Source organism: Oncorhynchus mykiss, chromosome 18 (assembly GCF_057628025.1).
Source record: "Oncorhynchus mykiss isolate SJ-2025 chromosome 18, ASM5762802v1, whole genome shotgun sequence".
NCBI classification, from domain to species: domain Eukaryota; kingdom Metazoa; phylum Chordata; class Actinopteri; order Salmoniformes; family Salmonidae; genus Oncorhynchus; species Oncorhynchus mykiss.
This window is the reverse complement of record NC_143039.1, coordinates 8,980,001-9,005,000: the sequence shown is the minus strand read 5'-3', so window position 1 is coordinate 9,005,000 and position 25,000 is coordinate 8,980,001.

The window sequence follows — 25,000 nt, the reverse complement described above, 5'->3', positions numbered from 1 at the left end:
AGAGACGGGAATATGTCCCAGATAGATTCCTACTTCACAGAAAGGGGAATATGTCCCCGATAGATTCCTACTTCACAGAGTGGGGAATATGTCCCAGATAGATTCCTACTTCACAGAGAGGGGAATATGTCCCAGATAGATTTCTACTTCACAGAGATGGGAATATGTCCCAGATAGATTCCTACTTCACAGATAGGGGAATATGTCCCAGATAGATTCCTTCTTATCCTTCCTATTCTTATTCCTTCCTATCATTCTCAGTATGGAGACTTTCAGGCTGTCTCCCAAATGTCAACCTATTCCCTTTCTAGAGCACTACTTTGCACCCGAGTCCTTAGGGGTCTGGACCGAAGTAGTTCACTTTGTAGGTTATAGGGTAGGATTTGGGACACAGATTTAGAGTCATATTGAGCCTACCAGTTATCTTCCCATTTCTCCCCCTTAGGCTCAATAATGCTACCCCCGTATTTGTGGATGTTCACCTGTGTGGCTATTCCACTGTGCGCGTGTGCGTGTGCGTGTGCGTGTGTGTGTGTGTGTGTGTGTGTGGTTGTGTGGTAGAGGGAACAGCCATCTACATCAGGGTAAATGCAGTTGCTTCCCTCCATGCTCCATTGCACCCCTCACTCCCTCCCTCCCTCCGTCCCTCCCTCCCTCCCTCCCTCCATCCCTCCGTCCCTCCCTCCCTCCCTCCCTCCCTCCCTCCCTCGCTTCCATCCCCCCTCCCCTCCCTCCCCTCCATCCCCCCTCCCCTCCATCCCTCCCTCCAACCCCGGTCTCCTCTATTCGTTCCTACTTCCCTCCCTCCCTCCCCCCTCCTTCCCTCCCTCCCTCCCTCCCTCCCTCCATCCCCTCCATCCCATCCATACTCAGCGGATGACAAAGCTTCTTACCTTCTTCCCCCTTCACATGCTCCCTTGAATAGCAGAGAGACTATCCCTCCATCACTCTGTCCCTTCCTATCCTCTTAACCGTCACCCCTTCAGTGGCCGTACTCAAACAACGTTCACCGAAGTGTAGACAGGGTCAGTTTGAGTAAAATGCACATATTAATGAGAACACATATAGAAGAGAGGCAATGTCACCTGACCACTGGGCAGACACTGGATGCGTCCCAAATGGTCCCCTATTCCCTTTGTAGAAGTAGTGCACTACTTTTGAACCTATAGGGAACAGGGGGACATTTGGGACACATTTTTTTGCCAGGAAAATGCTCTTCCATTTTCAAAACAGGACATACATAGTATTATGGTCTGGAACATATCAGATGATACAGTCTAAATAGTCACATATCACACTGAGAGAAATTACAATTCCTGTAGATATAACCTTCACTGAGAGAAATTATATTTATTGTAGATATAACCTTCACTGAGAAAAATTATATTTCCTGTAGACATAATCATTGAGAGAAATTATATTTCCTGTAGATATAATCATTGAGAGAAATTATATTTATTGTAGATATAACCTTCACGGAGAGAAATTATATTTCCTGTAGATGTAACCTTCACTGAGAGAAATTACATTTCCTGTAGATATAACCTTCACTGAGAGAAATTATATTTCCTGTAGATATAACCTTCACTGAGAGAAATTATAATTATTGTAGATATAACCTTCACTGAGAGACATTATATTTATTGTAGATATAACCTTCACTGAGAGAAATTATACTTCCTGTAGATATAACCTTCACTGAGAGAAATTTTATTTCCTGTAGATATAACCTTCACTGAAAGAAATTATATTTCCTGTAGATATAACCTTCACTGAGAGAAATTACATTTCCTGTAGATATAACCTTTACTGAGAGAAATTACATTTCCTGTAGATATAACCTTCACTGAAAGAAATTATATTTCCTGTAGATATAACCTTCACTGAGAGAAATTACATTTCCTGTAGATATAACCTTCACTGAGAGAAATTACATTTCCTGTAGATATAACCTTCACTGAGAGAAATTACATTTCCTGTAGATATAACCTTCACTGAGAGACATTATATTTCTTGTAGATATAACCTTCACTGAGAGAAATTATATTTATTGTAGATATAACCTTCACTGAGAGAAATTGTATTTATTGTAGATATAACTTTCACTGAGATAAATTATATTTATTGTAGATATAACCTTCAGTGAGAGAAATTATATTTATTGTAGATATAACCTTCAGTGAGAGACATTATATTTATTGTAGATATAACCTTCACTGAGAGAAATTATATTTATTGTAGATATAATCTTCACTGAGAGACATTATATTTCTTGTAGATACTGTATATTCTTCACTGAGAGACATGTTGTTTATTGTAGCTATATCCTTCACTGAGAGACATGTTGTTTACTGTAGATATAATTCTTGTAGCTGTATCCTTCACCTAGAGACATGTTGTTTATTGTAGCTGTATCCTTCACTGAGAGACATGTTGTTTATTGTAGCTATATCCTTCACTGAGAGACATATTGTTTTTTGTAGATATAGTTAATGTAGCTGTATCCTTCACTGAGAGACATGTTGTTTACTGTAGATATAGTTCTTGTAGCTGTATCCTTCACTGAGAGACATGTTGTTTACTGTAGATATAGTTCTTGTAGCTGTATCCTTCACTGGGAGATATGCTGTTTACTGTAGATATAGTTATTGTAGATGTATCCTTCACTGAGAGACATGTTGTTTACTGTAGATATAGTTATTGTAGCTAAATCCTTCACTGAGAGACATGTTGTTTACTGTAGATATAGTTCTTGTAGCTGTATCCTTCACTGAGAGATATGTTGTTTACTGTAGATATAGTTATTGTAGCTAAATCCTTCACTGAGAGACATGTTGTTTACTGTAGATATAGTTCTTGCAGCTGTATCCTTCACTGGGAGATATGTTGTTTACTGTAGATATAGTTCTTGTAGCTGTATCCTTCACTGGGAGATATGCTGTTTACTGTAGATATAGTTATTGTAGATGTATCCTTCACTGAGAGACATGTTGTTTACTGTAGATATAGTTATTGTAGCTAAATCCTTCACTGAGAGACATGTTGTTTACTGTAGATATAGTTCTTGTAGCTGTATCCTTCACTGAGAGATATGTTGTTTACTGTAGATATAGTTATTGTAGCTAAATCCTTCACTGAGAGACATGTTGGTTATTGTAGCTATATCCTTTACTGAGAGACATGTTGTTTACTGTAGATATAGTTATTGTAGCTAAATCCTTCACTGAGAGACAAGTTGTTTACTCTAGATATAGTTCTTGTAGCTAAATCCTTCACTGAGAGACATGTTGTTTACTGTAGATATAGATATTGTAGCTAAATCCTTCACTGAGAGACATGTTGTTTACTGTAGATATAGTTCTTGTAGCTGTATCCTTCACTGAGAGATATGTTGTTTACTGTAGATATAGTTATGGTAGCTAAATCCTTCACTGAGAGACATGTTGTTTACTGTAGATATAGTTCTTGTCACTGTATCCTTCACTGAGAGACATGTTGTTTACTGTAGATATAGTTCTTGTAGCTGTATCCTTCACTGAGAGATATGTTGTTTACTGTAGATATAGTTAATGTAGCTAAATCCTTCACTGAGAGACATGTTGTTTACTGTAGATATAGTTAATGTAGCTGTATCCTTCACTGAGAGACATGTTGTTTACTGTAGATATAGTTATTGTAGCTAAATCCTTCACTGAGAGACATGTTGTTTACTGTAGATATAGTTCTTGTCACTATATCCTTCACTGAGAGACATGTTGTTTACTGTAGATATAGTTATTGTAATTGTATCCTTCACTGAGAGACATGTTGTTTACTGTAGATATAGTTCTTGTAACTGTATCCTTCACTGAGAGACACATGTGTATTTAAACCACACACAGATTTTTTTGCAACAGCACAATGCCAGTTCCACTTCAACTCACAAACTCTTTGTTAGTTTGGCTGAGATCGAAGGCATTATATAACACATTATGAGTGTTTCTTCGCATCCCAAATGACTCCCTGTTCCCTTCATAGTGCACTGCTTTTTAACCAGAACCCTATGGCACCCTATTCCCTTCATAGTGCACTGCTTTTTAACCAGAACCCTATGGAACCCGAATCAAAAAATTTGCTCCATGAAGGAAATAGGGAGTCATTTGGGATGCGGAGAGAAATAAAGCAGGAAGGTCAGAGGAGGTGTCAACGCAATAATGAGATAAGAGGATGGAGGGGTCAAAGGTCGCATGACCTCGAGAACAGGTCCAGTTGGTTATGCAACTAGTTTCGTTGACCTGTGGTGGAGTCGTGCAGCTTACTAACACCATATTTTGATGGGAGGGAGGATATGCAGGGAGAGGGAGAGGGAGAGAGATCGACAGAGAGTGCTCTAAGAGAGGTCATTAATATGAGAATCTTCTTATTCATTCCATCAGAAGCTCAGCTCAGCATAAGACTATCACTACTTCAGAGACAGCAGATTAGGTATGCACGGGTCTACATCAATGTTAGTAGCTCAGTAATCCATACATATCTTAGCAGTTTAGTATCTCTACAGACATGTCAGTAGTTTACTATCTCTACAGACATGTTAGCAGTTTACTATCTCTACAGACATGTTAATAGCTCAGTATCTCTACAGCAACGTTAGCAGTTTAGTATCTCTACAGACATGTTAGTAGTTTACTATCTCTACAGCAATGTTAGTAGCTCAGTATCTCTACAGACATGTTATCAGTTTACTCTCTCTACAGACATGTTAGTAGCTCAGTATCTCTACAGCAATGTTAGCAGTTTAGTATCTCTACAGACATGTTAGCAGTTTAGTATCTCTACAGACATGTTAGTAGCTCAGTATCTCTACAGCATTGTTATCAGTTTACTATCGCTACAGCAATGTTAGCAGTTTACTATCTCTACAGACAGGTTAGCAGTTTACTATCTCTACAGCAATGTTAGCAGTTTACTATCTCTACAGCAATGTTAGCAGTTTAGTATCTCTACAGACATGTTAGTAGTTTACTATCTCTACAGACATGTCAGTAGTTTAGTATCTCTACAGCATTGTTAGCAGTTTAGTATCTCTACAGACATGTTAGTAGCTCAGTATCTCTACAGCAATGTTAGCAGTTTAGTATCTCTACAGACATGTTAGTAGTTTACTATCTCTACAGCAATGTTAGTAGCTCAGTATCTCTACAGACATGTTAGTAGCTCAGTATCTCTACAGACATGTTAGCAGTTTAGTATCTCTACAGACATGTTAGCAGTTTAGTATCTCTACAGACATGTTAGCAGTATAGTATCTCTACAGACATGTTAGCAGTTTAGTATCTCTACAGCAATGTTAGCAGTTTAGTACCTCTACAGCAGTGTTAGCAGTTTAGTATCTCTACAGCAATGTTAGCAGTTTAGTATCTCTACAGCAATGTTAGCAGTTTAGTGTCTCTACAGCAATGTTAGCAGTTTAGTATCTCTACAGACATGTTATCAGTTTAGTATCTCAGTATCTCTACCTTCAGGAGTATGGTGAGGTATCTCAGTATCTCTACCTTCAGTAGTATGGTGAGTTATCTCTACCTTCAGGAGTATGGTGAGGTATCTCAGTATCTCTACCTTCAGTAGTATGGTGAGGTATCTCTACCTTCAGTGGTGTGGTGAGGTATCTCAGTATCTCTACCTTCAGTGGTATGGTGGGGTATCTCAGTATCTCTACCTTCAGTCGTGTGGTGAGGTATCTCAGTATCTCTACCTTCAGTGGTATGGTGGGGTATCTCAGTATCTCTACCTTCAGTCGTGTGGTGAGGTATCAACTGATCTCCCGAGTCATGCTGTACTGGAGAGTTTCAGGAATGAGTTAAAATGACGGAAGAGAAATTATTAACCCTAAGCTAATCAATGAAGCAAGGAGGTTAATATCGTACTGTATTCTGGGGCCTGAAGGACAGGGAATCATATACACTGTTAATATCGTACTGTATTCTGGGGCCTGAAGGACAGGGAATCATATATAGTGTTAATATCGTACTGTATTCTGGCGCCTGAAGGACAGGGAATCACAGACTGTACCTTCACACACCTTCACTTTTTCCACAGATTCTTGCGTTCGAGTCTGAAATTAAATTGGATTAGTTTTGATGTTTTTGTCATTGGCTTAAACACAAACACACACATTATGATATTATTTTTTTTATACAAATGACTAAAATGTGAAAAGCTGAAATGTCTTGAGTCAACAAGTACTAAACTTCTTTTGGTTTATGGAAAGCCTAACTGCGTTTAGTGGTAAACATTTGCTTAACAAGTCCCATAATAGCTTGCATGGACTTACTCTCTGAGCGATAATTGTGTTTAACATGGTTTTTGAATGACTACCTCATCTCTGTACCCCCACACATACAATTATCTGTAAAGTCCCCCAGACAAGCAGTGCATTTCAAACACAAATTCAACCACAAAGACCAGGGAGGTTTTCCAACGGTTCACAAAGAAGGACACCTATTGGTATATGCGTAAACATGAGTTCACAAAGAAGGACACCTATTGGTATATGCGTAAACATGAGTTCACAAAGAAGGACACCTATTGGTATATGCGTAAACATGAGTTCACAAAGAAGGACACCTATTGGTATATGCGTAAACATGAGTTCACAAAGAAGGACACCTATTGGTATATGCGTAAACATGAGTTCACAAAGAAGGACACCTATTGGTATATGCGTAAACATGAGTTCACAAAGAAGGACACCTATTGGTATATGCGTAAACATGAGTTCACAAAGAAGGACACCTATTGGTATATGCGTAAACATGAGTTCACAAAGAAGGACACCTATTGGTAGATGGGTAAACATAAGTTCACAAAGAAGGACACCTATTGGTAGCTGGGTAAACAGAAGTTCACAAAGGAGGACACCTATTGGTAGCTGGGTAAACAGAAGTTCACAAAGAAGGACACCTATTGGTAGATGGGTAAACAGAAGTTCACAAAGAAGGACACCTATTGGTAGATGGGTAAACATAAAAAAGCAGACCGTGAATATCCCTTTGAGCATAGTGAAGTTATTAATTACACTTTGGAGGGTGTGTCAATACAACCAATTCCTACAAAGAAACAGGCGTCCTTCCTAACTCAGTTGCCGGAGAGGAAGGAAACCGCTCAGGGATTTCACCATGAGGCCAATGGTGACTCTAAAACAGTTACAGAGTTTAACGGCTGTGATGGGAGAAAACTGAGGATGGAGCCACACCACTGTAGTTACTCTACAATACTAAAGAAAGAAGCCTGTTCAGAAAAAAAATATTCCAAAACATGCTTCCTGTTTGCAACAAGGCACCAAAGTAATTTTACAAAAAAATGTGACAAAGCAAATAACTTTTTTTGTCCTGAAAAAAAACTTTTTTATTTTTGTGGCAAATCCAAAACAACACATTACTAAGTACCACTCTCCATATTTTCAAGCACAGCGTTGGCTGCGTCATGTGATGAGTATGCTTGCAATCATTAAGGACTTTTTCAGGATAAAAAAATAAACAGAATGGAGTTGAGCACAAGAGGAAAACCTGGTTCAGTCTGCTTTACACCAGACACTGGGAGAATAATGTACTCCCAGCGGTCGGGTAAGCTATTTGGAGTGTTTATCCGACTGGGGATAAAAAGTTAAGCCCCCCCCACTTCTAAAACCAAAGTTGCGCCCCTGGTTAAAAACAGGGTCAGAGAGACCTCCATCAGACTCTATTGGTTTTAAAATACTGATTGCTTCACAGCCAACCCTTTGTATGGTACATGTATGTACATCCATTACATAGGAACGGTATTACATGACCTTTGTAGAGTGACAACACTAGAAGCCTGTTTCTCTGTTTCTCCAATGTATGTCTCTCACAGAATCAGGGGGATGACTTTAGAAATGCATCCCAAATGGCACCCTATTCCCTACATAGTGCACTACTTTAGACCAGAGCCCTATAGAACCCTATTCCCTATATATAGTGCACTACTTTAGACCAGAGCCCTATAGAACCCTATTCCCTATATATAGTGCACTACTTTAGACCAGAGCCCTATAGAACCCTATTCCCTATATAGTGCACTACTTTAGACCAGAGCCCTGTAGAACCCTATTCCCTATATAGTGCACTACTTTAGACCAGGGCCCTGTAGAACCCTATTCCCTATATATAGTGCACTACTTTAGACCAGAGCCCCATAGAACCATATTCCCTATATATAGTGCACTACTTTAGACCAGAGCCCTATAGAACCCTATTCCCTATATATAGTGCACTACTTTAGACCAGAGCCCTATAGAACCCTATTCCCTATATATAGTGCACTACTTTAGACCAGAGCCCTATAGAACCCTATTCCCTATATAGTGCACTACTTTAGACCAGAGCCCTGTAGAACCCTATTCCCTATATAGTGCACTACTTTAGACCAGGGCCCTGTAGAACCCTATTCCCTATATATAGTGCACTACTTTAGACCAGAGCCCCATAGAACCATATTCCCTATATAGTGCACTACATTAGACCAGAGCCCTATAGAACCCTATTCCCTATATTGTGCACTACTTTAGACCAGAGCCCTATAGAACCATATTCCCTATATAGTACACTACTTTAGACCAGAGCCCTATAGAACCCTATTCCCTATATATAGTGCACTACTTTAGACCAGAGCCCCATAGAACCATATTCCCTATATAGTGCACTACTTTAGACCAGAGCCCTATAGAACCCAATTCCCTATATATAGTGCACTACTTTAGATCAGAGCCCTATAGAACCCTATTCCCTACATAGTGCACTACTTTAGACCAGAGCCCTATAGAACCATATTCCCTACATAGTGCACTACTTTAGACCAGGGCCCTATAGAACCGTATTCCCTATATAGTGCACTACATTAGACCAGGGCCCTATAGAACCCTATTCCCTATATAGTGCACTACTTTAGACCAGAGCCCTATAGAACCCTATTCCCTACATAGTGCACTACTTTAGACCAGAGCCCTATAGAACCCAATTCCCTATATATAGTGCACTACTTTAGATCAGAGCCCTATAGAACCCAATTCCCTATATATAGTGCACTACTTTAGACCAGAGCCCTATAGAACCATATTCCCTACATAGTGCACTACTTTAGACCAGAGCCCTATAGAACCGTATTCCCTACATAGTGCACTACTTTAGACCAGAGCCCTATAGAACCGTATTCCCTACATAGTGCACTACTTTAGACCAGAACCCTATAGAACCATATTCCCTACATAGTGCACTACTTTAGACCAGAGCCCTATAGAACCGTATTCCCTACATAGTGCACTACTTTAGACCAGAACCCTATAGAACCATATTCCCTATATAGTGCACTACATTAGACCAGAACCCTATAGAACCATATTCCCTATATAGTGCACTACATTAGACCAGAACCCTATAGAACCCTATTCCCTATATAGTGCACTACATTAGACCAGAGCCCTATAGAACCATATTCCCTATATAGTGCACTACTTTAGACCAGAACCCTATTCCCTATATAGTGCACTACATTAGACCAGAACCCTATAGAACCATATTCCCTACATAGTGCACTACTTTAGACCAGAGCCCTATAGAACCATATTCCCTATATAGTGCACTACTTTAGACCAGAGCCCTATAGAACCCTATTTCCTATATAGTGCACTACTTTAGACCAGAGCCCTATAGAACCCTATTCCCTATATATAGTGCACTACATTAGACCAGAACCCTATAGAACCATATTCCCTATATAGTGCACTACATTAGACCAGAACCCTATAGAACCATATTCCCTATATAGTGCACTACTTTAGACCAGGTTAAAAACCCTGCATTATGTAATGAATAGGGTGCCGTTCAGGACACATCCTTTGTAACAATCCCACAAGGAGAAATATAACGATGGTGAAAGGAATAGTGAGATAAAGTCCTCAAGGTTTCCCTGTATTCAAACAGTCTTCTGGGGGGGGGGGGGGGAGAACGTTTAGAAGGGCCAATGAGGACGGAACCTAGGAACCGAGGACAACGTAACACTGAAAATGATTGTTCCGGAAGCTGAAAGGGGGAAGATGAATCCTGAATACAGAGTTCATCACTGTGAGATGACACTTGCAGTCTTCAAATGTGAGACACTCGTACACATTTTCTGTCCGACTTTAATGCCGGACTTCCTTCAATCGATACTGAGGAATTGACTCTGAACCAATTCATGTCGGTATAACTCAGCTTGGATACAACATGTATTGAACCCATTCAGAGCCTGGTTCCCCTCATAGCCTGGTTCCTCTCTAGGTTTCTTCCTAGGTTGCCGACCTTTCCAGGGAGTTTTTTCCTAGCCACCGTGGTTCTACATCTGCATCGCTTGCTCTTTTATTGGGGGGTTTTAAGCTGGGTTTCAGTACAAGCACTTTGTGACATCGGCTGATGTAGAAAGGGCTTGATAAATAAATCATGTCGTTGTATTCTCTACACGGATACAACATGTACAGAGCATTCTGTAAGTATTCAGACCCCTTTCCTTTATCCACATGCTGGGGTATTGTGATGTCATTACGGGGTATTGTGATGTCATTACTGGGTATTGTGATGTCATTATGGGGTATTGTGATGTCATTACAGGGTATTGTGATGTCATTACTGGGTATTGTGATGTCATTATTAGAGTCTTATTCTAAATTGTATTTATAAAATAGAAACGTCCTCATCAATCTACACACAGTACCCAACAAAGCTAAAACTGTTTTTTTTTTGTTGAAATGTTTGGAAATGTATTGAAAATAAAAAAACAGAAATACTTTATTTACAATAAGTATTCAGACCTTTTGCTACGAGACTCGAAATTGAGCTCAGGTTGCATCCTGATTCCATTGATCATCCTTGAGATGTTTCTACAACTTGATTGGAGTCCACCTGTGGTAAATTCAATTGATTGGACATGATTTGGAAAGGCACACACCTGTCTACAGTTGACAGTTGCATGTCAGAGTAAAAACCAAGCCATGGAGTCTAAGGATTGCGTCAAGGCACAGATCTGGGGAAGGGTACTAAAACCTTTCTGCAACTCCTCCATAACACCGTGGCCTCCATCATAGCCTAGTAATTAGAGTGTTGGGCCAGTAACCAAAACCTGCTCCCCAAATACAGGTGTGCCAAGCGTGTAGCGTCATACCCAAGAAGACACGGTGTTGTAATCGCTGCTTCAACAAAGTACTGAGTCTGAATACTTTTTAATTTAAACGTAATAGAAATTGGCAAACAAAAAATGAGAAAAACCTGATTTGCTTTGTCATTATAAAGAATTGTGGGTAAAAAAATATTTTTGAAGATATAAATTTTGGGGGGAAAAAGTCAAGAGGTCTGAACAATTACTGAAAGCACGGTATGGGCCGTAGTTCAGTTAATGGAATGATCCATGTTGTAGAAGCACTGCTTATATATCATAACTAAATGTATATATCCTACAGGATCAGACAGGTCCTGTTTCATGACTAAATGTATATATCCTACAGGATCAGACAGGTCCTGGATCATAACTAAATGTATATATCCTACAGGATCAGACAGGTCCTGTTTCATAACTAAATGTATATATCCTACAGGATCAGACAGGTCCTGTTTCATAACTAAATGTATATATCCCATTGGATCAGACAGGTCCTGCATCATAACCACATTTTTATATCCCATTGGATCAGACAGGTCCTGTTTCATAACTAAATGTATATATCCCATTGGATCAGACAGGTCCTGCATCATAACCAAATTTTTATATCCCATTGGATCAGACAGGTCCTGTATCATAACTAAATGTATATATCCTACAGGATCAGACAGGTCCTGTTTCATAACTAAATATATATATCCCATTGGATCAGACAGGTCCTGTTTCATAACTAAATATATATATCCCATTAGATCAGACAGGTCCTGTATCATAACTAAATGTATATATCCCATTGGATCAGACAGGTCCTGTATCATAACTAAATCTATATATCCCATTGGATCAGACAGGTCCTGTATCATAACTAAATGTATATATCCCATTGGATCAGACAGGTCCTGTATCATAACTAAATGTATATATCCCATTGGATCAGACAGGTCCTGTATCATAACTAAATGTATATATCCCATTAGATCAGACAGGTCCTGTATCATAACCAAATCTATATGTCCCATTGGATCAGACAGGTCCTGTATCATAACTAAATGTATATATCCCATTGGATCAGACAGGTCCTGTATCATAACTAAATCTATATATCCCATTGGATCAGACAGGTCCTGTATCATAACTAAATGTATATATCCCATTGGATCAGACAGGTCCTGTATCATAACTAAATCTATATATCCCATTGGATCAGACAGGTCCTGTATCATAACTAAATGTATATATCCTACAGGATCAGACAGATCCTGTATCATAACTAGATGTATATATTCCATTAGATCAGACAGGTCCTGTATCATAACTAAATCTATATATCCCATTGGATCAGACAGGTCCTGTATCATAACTAGATGTATATATTCCATTAGATCAGACAGGTCCTGTATCATAACTAAATCTATATATCCCATTGGATCAGACAGGTCCTGTATCATAACTAAATGTATATATCCCATTGGATCAGACTGGTCCTGTATCATAACTAAATCTATATATCCCATTGGATCAGTCAGGTCCTGTTTCATAACTAAATGTACATATCCCATTGGATCAGTCAGGTCCTGTATCATAACTAAATGTAAATATCCCATTGGATCAGTCAGGTCCTATATCATAACTAAATCTATATATCCCATTGGATCAGACAGGTCCTGTTTCATAACTAAATGTATATATCCCATTGGATCAGACAGGTCCTGTATCATAACTAAATGTAAATATCCCATTGGATCAGACAGGCCATTCTGAAGTTGTATCTTCCAAGCTATAACGGACTCCCAGTCCTTATCATTTAGCCGGTAATCTAATAGAGTAAATATAGTAGCAGTCTTTGAGAGAGGAGAGTTTTTCAACACATCGGAAACCTCTTGTGTAAATGTCCATTCCCCTGAAGGACTCAAAGCTGCGAGGGCCATTCACCGAGACACCGCCATGCGGTCCAAACGGCATCCTATTACCCTACGAAGTGCACTACTTCTGAAAAGGGAGCTACGGCCACCTTCCCCCTTTGTCAAAAGTAGCGCACTATAAAGGGAATAGGGTCTTATTTGGGACGCACAGACGCAGAGGCTCTTAGACTGCATGTCTACTGAGAATGAAAGACAATAAAAGCACATCTTTTAAATATTTAATCAGTCTGAAAGCTGGCCGTTTAGGAGGACAAAGTCTCAGATCACCAAAATGAGAGGAGGTCTAGGAGGGTACTGTATTGTTTATACAGCAAGTGTCTGTCTCTCTCTGCTGTGACCGATTCATTCTGATGGAGAAACGTCTGTCTCTCTCTGCTGAGACCGATTCATTCTGAAGGAGAAACGTCTGTCTCTCTCTGCTGAGACCGATTCATTCTGAAGGAGAAACGCCTGTCTCTCTCTGCTGAGACCGATTCATTCTGAAGGAGAAACGCCTGTCTCTCTCTGCTGAGACCGATTCATTCTGATGGAGAAACGCCTGTCTCTCTCTGCTGAGACCGATTCATTCTGGAGGAGAAACGCCTGTATCTCTCTGCTGAGACCGATTCATTCTGAAGGAGAAACGTCTGTCTCTCTCTGCTGAGACCGATTCATTCTGATGGAGAAACGTCTGTCTCTCTCTGCTGAGACCGATTCATTCTGAAGGAGAAACGTCTGTCTCTCTCTGCTGAGACCGATTCATTCTGAAGGAGAAACGTCTGTCTCTCTCTGCTGAGACCGATTCATTCTGATGGAGAAACGTCTGTCTCTCTCTGCTGAGATCGATTCATTCTGATGGAGAAACGCCTGTCTCTCTCTGCTGAGACCGATTCATTCTGATGGAGAAACGCCTGTCTCTCTCTGCTGAGACCGATTCATTCTGAAGGAGAAACGTCTGTCTCTCTCTGCTGAGACCGATTCATTCTGAAGGAGAAACGTCTGTCTCTCTCTGCTGAGACTGATTCATTCTGAAGGAGAAACGCCTGTCTCTCTCTGCTGAGACCGATTCATTCTGATGGAGAAACGTCTGTCTCTCTCTGCTGAGACCGATTCATTCTGATGGAGAAACGCCTGTCTCTCTCTGCTGAGACCGATTCATTCTGATGGAGAAACGTCTGTCTCTCTCTGCTGAGACCGATTAATTCTGAAGGAGAAACGCCTGTCTCTCTCTGCTGAGACCGATTCATTCTGAAGGAGAAACGTCTGTCTCTCTCTGCTGACACCGATTCATTCTGAAGGAGAAACGTCTGTCTCTCTCTGCTGAGACCGATTCATTCTGATGGAGAAACTCCTGTCTCTCTCTGCTGAGACCGATTCATTCTGAAGGAGAAACGTCTGTCTCTCTCTGCTGAGACCGATTCATTCTGATGGAGAAACGTCTGTCTCTCTCTGCTGAGACCGATTCATTCTGAAGGAGAAACGCCTGTCTCTCTCTGCTGAGACCGATTCATTCTGAAGGAGAAACGTCTGTCTCTCTCTGCTGAGACCGATTCATTCTGATGGAGAAACGTCTGTCTCTCTCTGCTGAGACCGATTCATTCTGATGGAGAAACGTCTGTCTCTCTCTGCTGAGACCGATTCATTCTGAAGGAGAAACGCCTGTCTCTCTCTGCTGAGACCGATTCATTCTGAAGGAGAAACGCCTGTCTCTCTCTGCTGAGACCGATTCATTCTGATGGAGAAACGCCTGTCTCTCTCTGCTGAGACCGATTCATTCTGATGGAGAAACGCCTGTCTCTCTCTGCTGAGACCGATTCATTCTGAAGGAGAAACGTCTGTCTCTCTCTGCTGAGACCGATTCATTCTGAAGGAGAAACGCCTGTCTCTCTCTGCTGAGACCGATTCATTCTGAAGGAGAAACGCCTGTCTCTCTCTGCTGAGACCGATTAATTCTGAAGGAGAAACGTCTGTCTCTCTCTGCTGAGACCGATTCATTCTGATGGAGAAACGCCTGTCTCTCTCTGCTGTGACCGATTCATTCTGATGGAGAAACGTCTGTCTCTCTCTGCTGAGACCGATTCATTCTGAAGGAGAAACGTCTGTCTCTCTCTGCTGAGACCGATTCATTCTGAAGGAGAAACGCCTGTCTCTCTCTGCTGAGACCGATTCATTCTGAAGGAGAAACGCCTGTCTCTCTCTGCTGAGACCGATTCATTCTGATGGAGAAACGCCTGTCTCTCTCTGCTGAGACCGATTCATTCTGGAGGAGAAACGCCTGTCTCTCTCTGCTGAGACCGATTCATTCTGAAGGAGAAACGTCTGTCTCTCTCTGCTGAGACCGATTCATTCTGATGGAGAAACGTCTGTCTCTCTCTGCTGAGACCGATTCATTCTGAAGGAGAAACGTCTGTCTCTCTCTGCTGAGACCGATTCATTCTGAAGGAGAAACGTCTGTCTCTCTCTGCTGAGACCGATTCATTCTGATGGAGAAACGTCTGTCTCTCTCTGCTGAGATCGATTCATTCTGATGGAGAAACGCCTGTCTCTCTCTGCTGAGACCGATTCATTCTGATGGAGAAACGCCTGTCTCTCTCTGCTGAGACCGATTCATTCTGAAGGAGAAACGCCTGTCTCTCTCTGCTGAGACCGATTCATTCTGAAGGAGAAACGTCTGTCTCTCTCTGCTGAGACCGATTCATTCTGAAGGAGAAACGCCTGTCTCTCTCTGCTGAGACCGATTCATTCTGATGGAGAAACGTCTGTCTCTCTCTGCTGAGACCGATTCATTCTGATGGAGAAACGCCTGTCTCTCTCTGCTGAGACCGATTCATTCTGATGGAGAAACGTCTGTCTCTCTCTGCTGAGACCGATTCATTCTGAAGGAGAAACGCCTGTCTCTCTCTGCTGAGACCGATTCATTCTGATGGAGAAACGTCTGTCTCTCTCTGCTGAGACCGATTCATTCTGAAGGAGAAACGCCTGTCTCTCTCTGCTGAGACCGATTCATTCTGAAGGAGAAACGTCTGTCTCTCTCTGCTGAGACCGATTCATTCTGAAGGAGAAACGCCTGTCTCTCTCTGCTGAGACCGATTCATTCTGATGGAGAAACGTCTGTCTCTCTCTGCTGAGACCGATTCATTCTGATGGAGAAACGCCTGTCTCTCTCTGCTGAGACCGATTCATTCTGATGGAGAAACGTCTGTCTCTCTCTGCTGAGACCGATTCATTCTGAAGGAGAAACGCCTGTCTCTCTCTGCTGAGACCGATTCATTCTGAAGGAGAAACGTCTGTCTCTCTCTGCTGACACCGATTCATTCTGAAGGAGAAACGTCTGTCTCTCTCTGCTGAGACCGATTCATTCTGATGGAGAAACGCCTGTCTCTCTCTGCTGAGACCGATTCATTCTGAAGGAGAAACGTCTGTCTCTCTCTGCTGAGACCGATTCATTCTGAAGGAGAAACGCCTGTCTCTCTCTGCTGAGACCGATTCATTCTGAAGGAGAAACGTCTGTCTCTCTCTGCTGAGACCGATTCATTCTGATGGAGAAACGTCTGTCTCTCTCTGCTGAGACCGATTCATTCTGATGGAGAAACGTCTGTCTCTCTCTGCTGAGACCGATTCATTCTGAAGGAGAAACGCCTGTCTCTCTCTGCTGAGACCGATTCATTCTGAAGGAGAAACGCCTGTCTCTCTCTGCTGAGACCGATTCATTCTGATGGAGAAACGCCTGTCTCTCTCTGCTGAGACCGATTCATTCTGATGGAGAAACGCCTGTCTCTCTCTGCTGAGACCGATTCATTCTGAAGGAGAAACGCCTGTCTCTCTCTGCTGAGACCGATTCATTCTGAAGGAGAAACGTCTGTCTCTCTCTGCTGAGACCGATTCATTCTGAAGGAGAAACGCCTGTCTCTCTCTGCTGAGACCGATTCATTCTGAAGGAGAAACGCCTGTCTCTCTCTGCTGAGACCGATTCATTCTGAAGGAGAAACGTCTGTCTCTCTCTGCTGAGACCGATTCATTCTGATGGAGAAACGCCTGTCTCTCTCTGCTGAGACCGATTCATTCTGAAGGAGAAACGTCTGTCTCTCTCTGCTGAGACCGATTCATTCTGAAGGAGAAACGTCTGTCTCTCTCTGCTGAGACCGATTCATTCTGATGGAGAAACGTCTGTCTCTCTCTGCTGAGACCGATTCATTCTGAAGGAGAAACGTCTGTCTCTCTCTGCTGAGACCGATTCATTCTGATGGAGAAACGTCTGTCTCTCTCTGCTGAGACCGATTCATTCTGATGGAGAAACGTCTGTCTCTCTCTGCTGAGACCGATTCATTCTGAAGGAGAAACGTCTGTCTCTCTCTGCTGAGACCGATTCATTCTGAAGGAGAAACGCCTGTCTCTCTCTGCTGAGACCGATTCATTCTGAAGGAGAAACGCCTGTCTCTCTCTGCTGAGACCGATTCATTCTGATGGAGAAACGCCTGTCTCTCTCTGCTGAGACCGATTCATTCTGAAGGAGAAACGCCTGTCTCTCTCTGCTGAGGCCGATTCATTCTGAAGGAGAAACGTCTGTCTCTCTCTGCTGAGACCGATTCATTCTGAAGGAGAAACGCCTGTCTCTCTCTGCTGAGACCGATTCATTCTGAAGGAGAAACGTCTGTCTCTCTCTGCTGAGACCGATTAAATCTGAAGGAGAAACGCCTGTCTCTCTCTGCTGAGACCGATTCATTCTGAAGGAGAAACGTCTGTCTCTCTCTGCTGAGACCGATTCATTCTGAAGGAGAAACGCCTGTCTCTCTCTGCTGAGACCGATTCATTCTGAAGGAGAAACGTCTGTCTCTCTCTGCTGAGACCGATTCATTCTGAAGGAGAAACGTCTGTCTCTCTCTGCTGAGACCGATTCATTCTGAAGGAGAAACGTCTGTCTCTCTCTGCTGAGACCGATTCATTCTGAAGGAGAAACGTCTGTCTCTCTCTGCTGAGACCGATTCATTCTGATGGAGAAACGTCTGTCTCTCTCTGCTGAGACCGATTCATTCTGATGGAGAAACGTCTGTCTCTCTCTGCTGAGACCGATTCATTCTGAAGGAGAAACGCCTGTCTCTCTCTGCTGAGACCGATTCATTCTGAAGGAGAAACGCCTGTCTCTCTCTGCTGAGACCGATTCATTCTGATGGAGAAACGCCTGTCTCTCTCTGCTGAGACCGATTCATTCTGATGGAGAAACGCCTGTCTCTCTCTGCTGAGACCGATTCATTCTGAAGGAGAAACGCCTGTCTCTCTCTGCTGAGACCGATTCATTCTGAAGGAGAAACGTCTGTCTCTCTCTGCTGAGACCGATTCATTCTGAAGGAGAAACGCCTGTCTCTCTCTGCTGAGACCGATTCATTCTGAAGGAGAAACGCCTGTCTCTCTCTGCTGAGACCGATTCATTCTGAAGGAGAAACGTCTGTCTCTCTCTGCTGAGACCGATTCATTCTGATGGAGAAACGCCTGTCTCTCTCTGCTGAGACCGATTCATTCTGAAGGAGAAACGTCTGTCTCTCTCTGCTGAGACCGATTCATTCTGAAGGAGAAACGTCTGTCTCTCTCTGCTGAGACCGATTCATTCTGATGGAGAAACGTCTGTCTCTCTCTGCTGAGACCGATTCATTCTGAAGGAGAAACGTCTGTCTCTCTCTGCTGAGACCGATTCATTCTGATGGAGAAACGTCTGTCTCTCTCTGCTGAGACCGATTCATTCTGATGGAGAAACGTCTGTCTCTCTCTGCTGAGACCGATTCATTCTGAAGGAGAAACGTCTGTCTCTCTCTGCTGAGACCGATTCATTCTGAAGGAGAAACGCCTGTCTCTCTCTGCTGAGACCGATTCATTCTGAAGGAGAAACGCCTGTCTCTCTCTGCTGAGGCCGATTCATTCTGAAGGAGAAACGTCTGTCTCTCTCTGCTGAGACCGATTCATTCTGAAGGAGAAACGCCTGTCTCTCTCTGCTGAGACCGATTCATTCTGAAGGAGAAACGTCTGTCTCTCTCTGCTGAGACCGATTAAATCTGAAGGAGAAACGCCTGTCTCTCTCTGCTGAGACCGATTCATTCTGAAGGAGAAACGTCTGTCTCTCTCTGCTGAGACCGATTCATTCTGAAGGAGAAACGCCTGTCTCTCTCTGCTGAGACCGATTCATTCTGAAGGAGAAACGTCTGTCTCTCTCTGCTGAGACCGATTCATTCTGAAGGAGAAACGTCTGTCTCTCTCTGCTGAGACCGATTCATTCTGAAGGAGAAACGTCTGTCTCTCTCTGCTGAGACCGATTCATTCTGAAGGAGAAACGTCTGTCTCTCTCTGCTGAGACCGATTCATTCTGATGGAGAAACGCCTGTCTCTCTCTGCTGAGACCGATTCATTCTGATGGAGAAACGCCTGTCTCTCTCTGCTGAGACCGATTCATTCTGAAGGAGAAACGTCTGGCTCTCTCTGCTGAGACCGATTCATTCTGATGGAGAAACGTCTGTCTCTCTCTGCTGAGACCGATTCATTCTGAAGGAGAAACGTCTGTCTCTCTCTGCTGAGACCGATTCATTCTGAAGGAGAAACGTCTGTCTCTCTCTGCTGAGATCGATTCATTCTGAAGGAGAAACGTCTGTCTCTCTCTGTTGAGACCGATTCATTCTGATGGAGAAACGTCTGTCTCTCTCTGCTGAGACCGATTCATTCTGAAGGAGAAACGTCTGTCTCTCTCTGCTGAGACCGATTAATTCTGAAGGAGAAACGTCTGTCTCTCTCTGCTGAGACCGATTCATTCTGAAGGAGAAACGCCTGTCTCTCTCTGCTGAGATCGATTCATTCTGAAGGAGAAACGTCTGTCTCTCTCTGCTGAGATCTATTCATTCTGAAGGAGAAACGCCTGTCTCTCTCTGCTGAGACCGATTCATTCTGATGGAGAAACGTCTGTCTCTCTCTGCTGAGACCGATTCATTCTGAAGGAGAAACGTCTGTCTCTCTCTGCTGAGACCGATTCATTCTGATGGAGAAACGTCTGTCTCTCTCTGCTGAGACCGATTCATTCTGAAGGAGAAACTTCTGTCTCTCTATGCTGAGACCGATTCATTCTGAAGGAGAAACGTCTGTCTCTCTCTGCTGAGACCGATTCATTCTGAAGGAGAAACGCCTGTCTCTCTCTGCTGAGACCGATTCATTCTGATGGAGAAACGTCTGTCTCTCTCTGCTGAGACCGATTCATTCTGAAGGAGAAACGTCTGTCTCTCTCTCCTGAGACCGATTCATTCTGAAGGAGAAACGCCTGTCTCTCTCTGCTGAGACCGATTCATTCTGAAGGAGAAACGCCTGTCTCTCTCTGCTGAGACCGATTCATTCTGAAGGAGAAACGCCTGTCTCTCTCTGCTGAGACCGATTCATTCTGATGGAGAAACGTCTGTCTCTCTCTGCTGAGACCGATTCATTCTGAAGGAGAAACGTCTGTCTCTCTCTGCTGAGACCGATTCATTCTGAAGGAGAAACGCCTGTCTCTCTCTGCTGAGACCGATTCATTCTGAAGGAGAAACGCCTGTCTCTCTCTGCTGAGACCGATTCATTCTGAAGGAGAAACGTCTGTCTCTCTCTGCTGAGACCGATTCATTCTGATGGAGAAACGTCTGTCTCTCTCTGCTGAGACCGATTCATTCTGATGGAGAAACGTCTGTCTCTCTCTGCTGAGACCGATTCATTCTGAAGGAGAAACGCCTGTCTCTCTCTGCTGAGACCGATTCATTCTGAAGGAGAAACGCCTGTCTCTCTCTGCTGAGACCGATTCATTCTGATGGAGAAACGCCTGTCTCTCTCTGCTGAGACCGATTCATTCTGATGGAGAAACGCCTGTCTCTCTCTGCTGAGACCGATTCATTCTGAAGGAGAAACGCCTGTCTCTCTCTGCTGAGACCGATTCATTCTGAAGGAGAAACGTCTGTCTCTCTCTGCTGAGACCGATTCATTCTGAAGGAGAAACGCCTGTCTCTCTCTGCTGAGACCGATTCATTCTGAAGGAGAAACGCCTGTCTCTCTCTGCTGAGACCGATTCATTCTGAAGGAGAAACGTCTGTCTCTCTCTGCTGAGACCGATTCATTCTGATGGAGAAACGCCTGTCTCTCTCTGCTGAGACCGATTCATTCTGAAGGAGAAACGTCTGTCTCTCTCTGCTGAGACCGATTCATTCTGAAGGAGAAACGTCTGTCTCTCTCTGCTGAGACCGATTCATTCTGATGGAGAAACGTCTGTCTCTCTCTGCTGAGACCGATTCATTCTGAAGGAGAAACGTCTGTCTCTCTCTGCTGAGACCGATTAATTCTGAAGGAGAAACGTCTGTCTCTCTCTGCTGAGATCGATTCATTCTGAAGGAGAAACGTCTGTCTCTCTCTGTTGAGACCGATTCATTCTGATGGAGAAACGTCTGTCTCTCTCTGCTGAGACCGATTCATTCTGAAGGAGAAACGTCTGTCTCTCTCTGCTGAGACCGATTCATTCTGAAGGAGAAACGTCTGTCTCTCTCTGCTGAGACCGATTCATTCTGAAGGAGAAACGCCTGTCTCTCTCTGCTGAGATCGATTCATTCTGAAGGAGAAACGTCTGTCTCTCTCTGCTGAGATCGATTCATTCTGAAGGAGAAACGCCTGTCTCTCTCTGCTGAGACCGATTCATTCTGATGGAGAAACGTCTGTCTCTCTCTGCTGAGACCGATTCATTCTGAAGGAGAAACGTCTGTCTCTCTCTGCTGAGACCGATTCATTCTGATGGAGAAACGTCTGTCTCTCTCTGCTGAGACCGATTCATTCTGAAGGAGAAACTTCTGTCTCTCTATGCTGAGACCGATTCATTCTGAAGGAGAAACGTCTGTCTCTCTCTGCTGAGACCGATTCATTCTGAAGGAGAAACGCCTGTCTCTCTCTGCTGAGACCGATTCATTCTGATGGAGAAACGTCTGTCTCTCTCTGCTGAGACCGATTCATTCTGAAGGAGAAACGTCTGTCTCTCTCTCCTGAGACCGATTCATTCTGAAGGAGAAACGCCTGTCTCTCTCTGCTGAGACCGATTCATTCTGAAGGAGAAACGCCTGTCTCTCTCTGCTGAGACCGATTCATTCTGAAGGAGAAACGCCTGTCTCTCTCTGCTGAGACCGATTCATTCTGATGGAGAAACGTCTGTCTCTCTCTGCTGAGACCGATTCATTCTGAAGGAGAAACGTCTGTCTCTCTCTGCTGAGACCGATTCATTCTGAAGGAGAAACGCCTGTCTCTCTCTGCTGAGACCGATTCATTCTGAAGGAGAAACGCTTGTCTCTCTCTGCTGAGACCGATTCATTCTGAAGGAGAAACGTCTGTCTCTCTCTGCTGAGATCGATTCATTCTGAAGGAGAAACGCCTGTCTCTCTCTGCTGAGATCGATTCATTCTGAAGGAGAAACGCCTGTCTCTCTCTGCTGAGACCGATTCATTCTGAAGGAGAAACGTCTGTCTCTCTCTGTCTCTCTCTGCTGAGACCGATTCATTCTGAAGGAGAAACGTCTGTCTCTTTCTGTCTCTCTCTGCTGAGACCGATTCATTCTGATGGAGAAACGCCTGTCTCTCTCTGCTGAGACCGATTCATTCTGAAGGAGAAACGCCTGTCTCTCTCTGCTGAGACCGATTCATTCTGAAGGAGAAACGCCTGTCTCTCTCTGCTGAGACCGATTCATTCTGAAGGAGAAACGCCTGTCTCTCTCTGCTGAGACCGATTCATTCTGATGGAGAAACGTCTGTCTCTCTCTGCTGAGACCGATTCATTCTGAAGGAGAAACGTCTGTCTCTCTCTGCTGAGACCGATTCATTCTGAAGGAGAAACGCCTGTCTCTCTCTGCTGAGACCGATTCATTCTGAAGGCGAAACGCTTGTCTCTCTCTGCTGAGACCGATTCATTCTGAAGGAGAAACGTCTGTCTCTCTCTGCTGAGATCGATTCATTCTGAAGGAGAAACGCCTGTCTCTCTCTGCTGAGATCAATTCATTCTGAAGGAGAAACGCCTGTCTCTCTCTGCTTAGACCGATTCATTCTGAAGGAGAAACGTCTGTCTCTCTCTGTCTCTCTCTGCTGAGACCGATTCATTCTGAAGGAGAAACGTCTGTCTCTCTCTGTCTCTCTCTGCTGAGACCGATTCATTCTGATGGAGAAACGCCTGTCTCTCTCTGCTGAGACCGATTCATTCTGAAGGAGAAACGCCTGTCTCTCTCTGCTGAGACCGATTCATTCTGATGGAGAAACGTCTGTCTCTCTCTGCTGAGACCGATTCATTCTGATGGAGAAACGCCTGTCTCTCTCTGCTGAGACCGATTCATTCTGATGGAGAAACGTCTGTCTCTCTCTGCTGAGACCGATTCATTCTGAAGGAGAAACGCCTGTCTCTCTCTGCTGAGACCGATTCATTCTGAAGGAGAAACGTCTGTCTCTCTCTGCTGAGACCGATTCATTCTGAAGGAGAAACGTCTGTCTCTCTCTGTCTCTCTCTGCTGAGACCGATTCATTCTGAAGGAGAAACGCCTGTCTCTCTCTGCTGAGACCGATTCATTCTGAAGGAGAAACGCCTGTCTCTCTCTGCTGAGACCGATTCATTCTGAAGGAGAAACGTCTGTCTCTCTCTGTCTCTCTCTGCTGAGACCGATTCATTCTGAAGGAGAAACGCCTGTCTCTCTCTGCTGAGACCGATTCATTCTGATGGAGAAACGTCTGTCTCTCTCTGCTGAGACCGATTCATTCTGAAGGAGAAACTTCTGTCTCTCTATGCTGAGACCGATTCATTCTGAAGGAGAAACGTCTGTCTCTCTCTGCTGAGACCGATTCATTCTGAAGGAGAAACGCCTGTCTCTCTCTGCTGAGACCGATTCATTCTGATGGAGAAACGTCTGTCTCTCTCTGCTGAGACCGATTCATTCTGAAGGAGAAACGTCTGTCTCTCTCTGCTGAGACCGATTCATTCTGAAGGAGAAACGCCTGTCTCTCTCTGCTGAGACCGATTCATTCTGAAGGAGAAACGCTTGTCTCTCTCTGCTGAGACCGATTCATTCTGAAGGAGAAACGTCTGTCTCTCTCTGCTGAGATCGATTCATTCTGAAGGAGAAACGCCTGTCTCTCTCTGCTGAGATCGATTCATTCTGAAGGAGAAACGCCTGTCTCTCTCTGCTGAGACCGATTCATTCTGAAGGAGAAACGTCTGTCTCTCTCTGTCTCTCTCTGCTGAGACCGATTCATTCTGAAGGAGAAACGTCTGTCTCTCTCTGTCTCTCTCTGCTGAGACCGATTCATTCTGAAGGAGAAACGCCTGTCTCTCTCTGCTGAGACCGATTCATTCTGATGGAGAAACGTCTGTCTCTCTCTGCTGAGACCGATTCATTCTGATGGAGAAACGCCTGTCTCTCTCTGCTGAGACCGATTCATTCTGAAGGAGAAACGCCTGTCTCTCTCTGCTGAGACCGATTCATTCTGATGGAGAAACGTCTGTCTCTCTCTGCTGAGACCGATTCATTCTGAAGGAGAAACGTCTGTCTCTCTCTGCTGAGACCGATTCATTCTGAAGGAGAAACGTCTGTCTCTCTCTGTCTCTCTCTGCTGAGACCGATTCATTCTGAAGGAGAAACGCCTGTCTCTCTCTGCTGAGACCGATTCATTCTGAAGGAGAAACGCCTGTCTCTCTCTGCTGAGACCGATTCATTCTGAAGGAGAAACGCCTGTCTCTCTCTGCTGAAACCGATTCATTCTGATGGAGAAACGTCTGTCTCTCTCTGCTGAGACCGATTCATTCTGATGGAGAAACGCCTGTCTCTCGATTCCCCGCCCCCTGCCCACCAAGGAGCCAGGACAAACACCCCCCGGCCGCCAAGGAGCCACGACAAACACCCCCCGCCCACA